This window comes from Pinus tabuliformis, chromosome 8, assembly GCF_031772625.1.
Source record: "Pinus tabuliformis cultivar Carrire ecotype Pingquan chromosome 8, CPIR1, whole genome shotgun sequence".
In the NCBI taxonomy this organism is placed as follows: Eukaryota; Viridiplantae; Streptophyta; class Pinopsida; order Pinales; family Pinaceae; genus Pinus; species Pinus tabuliformis.
In genome coordinates this window covers 874228859-874231816 of record NC_142294.1, presented here as the reverse complement: position 1 = coordinate 874231816, position 2958 = coordinate 874228859, and the positions used below count along the sequence as shown (strand labels likewise).

Below are 2958 nucleotides of genomic sequence, written 5' to 3'. Positions count from 1 at the left end.
AACATGGCTACAACAGTCCTGAACTAAAGCCAAGGATGGATATGATTCTTTATACCTTTCAAAGAATATTGCATGAAAATCCTTTAAACAATAAACAGAAGCAGGTGGCAAACTTTCATACCAAGATCGGGCTTCATCTTCCAAAGTAGCCATAAACATTTTCATCAAACAGTCTTCAGGAAATTGATCTTTAATTTATGCACATGAATATGAAATTTCACCAGATGAAGAGTAGCATCATTACCTTCCACATTTCTGAACATAGGCAAATTCTGAAGCCAATCCACCTTGGGCATTTTATTTGGAAAACCTGGGATGTGATCTGGGCTCATAGGAGCGTATCTTCTTGCAACCCGTTCCATCATGAAAATGTCAAAGCTACTGATCTCTCTCCAATGGAGTCACCATGAAGCACCGATTGCTGGATTCTTCAGTGAATGGAGTCACCAGGTGAATGATGTTAGCCTGCTTATGTCTTATCATTGTCCACCATCAACAATCAACTCTAAACTTGAGATATGTACTGGGGCAAGACAATCTACAAGCAAACCAATTTCTTCCCCAGTGGAGTCGCCACTATGTTAGGGCCTAAATCTTCCTTAGGCTGAAGGAAGGCAAAATTCAGGGTAACCACAAACCACGCTCAGTATGGTAGCTAGCCCTACCAGAACAGGAGAGGGCTCTCTCCAGGTCACACTCAGTTAAAATAGACAATAGGGTCTGAGATGACTCAAAATGAATGTTGATTTTAGGCTAGTAAATGGATATGAAAAAGGAAATTTATTGAATGATTGAACTTTCTGGGTTGTATGGGACAAAAGGCAGCCTGAGTAGAGAAATTAACTCAAAGACAGAGGATGTTTCATGAGGCAAGATAGGTAGGAGATTTAGCAATCAAATTGGAATAATATGGAGTGGAAAGACAGATGAGAGGCTGAAAAGGGCATATGTGATGAATCCTTTTCAGACAGAAGAAGCCACACAGAACATGAACGCTTTCCCAAGGCAGAGTAGTAAACTAAATTCTACCTTTCTCACTTAAAAGCATTCATCTTGGAAATGATTATGAATGAAATGTAACATAACAGAATACATATGAAACAGAGAAAAAACACATTGCTAAACTCATACCACAGGGATCTCTTGAATCAGAGCTACATCATTTATTAATTTCCTGGCCAAAACTTGTACAATGACAGCGCTGGGCTTTTCCTCCACACTGCTCCCAGAAATTTCAACCCTTTACAAATGATTTTCCATACCATAAATAAACTTTACTATGAGAAATTGGATCGACCCAAAGTTTAGGGGATTGTTTAATCATTACAAACAGGAGATGAAAAGCCAACCATTAGTAACAGGAGTAGCGTTACACTTTAATTTCTCTGATGACCAATTAAGAAGGCAAAAATGTAGCGTAGATCTTCTGAGTCATAACTGAAGACAGTCACTGTTCGCCTTCCTTTTTTCCGTTTGAATAACAACTGTCTTTTAATAAAATGGCTTTTAAATAAGATGTCGCCTTTAATGAAGGGAAAAAATGTATTGTTAATGAACGGGCCCACCTGCAATTTCGCTAAACTCAACCATACCTCCTTCAATACCAGTGAATACTTTTTCTTTGTAATAATGATAAGTCAGTCATGCATAACAATCTACCCTCTTGCGCACCTTTCTCCTGCATAGCCTTTTGGAGGATCCGTTCACTATCCCTAGTTTCTATTGAACGATCAACACCAGTGCCTTTCTCATAATCAAGGCAAGACCATTTTATATCCTTCAAGAACTTCAGGGCATCTTCATCACGATCTGTAATCTGAACTCTCAAAATCTCATTATTGGTCATGGCAGTACGCCAAAACTCAGGGACACCCTTTTCTTCAATATTATCTTCCTTCGAAGCTTGCGCTGTTTTCTCCTCTTTATTATCTTCAATATCGGTTATTCCATTCACAATATCATGGCGCTTACTGTACAAAGGTTCATACATATTCTGATATTTCGCCTCCAATGCTACTTTCTCTTCCAAAAACTTGGACAGTAGCTCATCATGTTCAGCCTGCATTTTTTGCAATGTTTCTACTCGCTTCTTTATCTTGGGAGGTAATGATTCAATATATCCGGAAGAGGTTCCAACAAGAGTTTGCAACTTGTCCTTTAAAGAATTTACCAGACTTGAATGTCCGGATGCCTTGCCACCTGCTCCTGTGATAAAGATGGATTTCAAATCCCATGAAGTGATCTTCATTCCTGGTTTTCCATCCTCCTTAGGAAACTCTCTTTCCTCTATGCTCATTGAACTATAGCCTTCCAATCTTGACGTTTGAAGACCTTCCATTTTCATTTTCATAAACTCCATACCCCTCAAGAATGCTTGAGGTTTGACTTATCATTGAAATTGTGCTAGATCTGCAAATTGAGACATTTGTAATTGTGCTTGCTGGAATGGAGGTGCTGTGACTTCCTCCTAACTTGATTACTATTTGAAAGAGATTGATTTCTCAGAAATGGGAGGGGTTGAGAGTAAGGCTGAATAGATGTTTTGAATTCTGACTCTGTTCTCTGATACCTGGAGTCGCTCATATATGAAAAGCCACTGGGATGATAACTGGAATACTCAGAATTGCCAGTTTTGAACTCTGTAGATGTAGATGAGTGGATCGAAATAAGCTTGCCTTTTGATATCTCAGATACGGTACAAAAATCAGGGGAATTTTTCCCAACAGTTGCGGGTAATTTAATGCCTTTGAATTTTCTTGTAATGGCATTGCGAAAAGATGATCCTATAACAAGTTTACTTATGCCATTACTTGAGATCTGCTGGATAATTGCAGATGCCACATCGTCTTCTTCTACAACCGCAAGCACCGGTTCCCCTTGTCTTTCATTGCACCACCGCCGGTAATGTAAGAGCATTATATTCGTTTGTGTGTCCACTTCTTCCCTGTAAGTAGCAAC

General features: G+C 39.1%; 1 pseudogene; it reads right to left on the bottom strand.

Annotated features, from left to right (window-relative positions):
• Positions 1-1597: 1597 nt before the first annotated feature.
• LOC149238344 (nucleosome assembly protein 1;2 pseudogene) lies at positions 1598-2338 on the bottom strand (annotated as a pseudogene).
• Between the last annotated feature and the right edge of the window lie 620 nt (positions 2339-2958).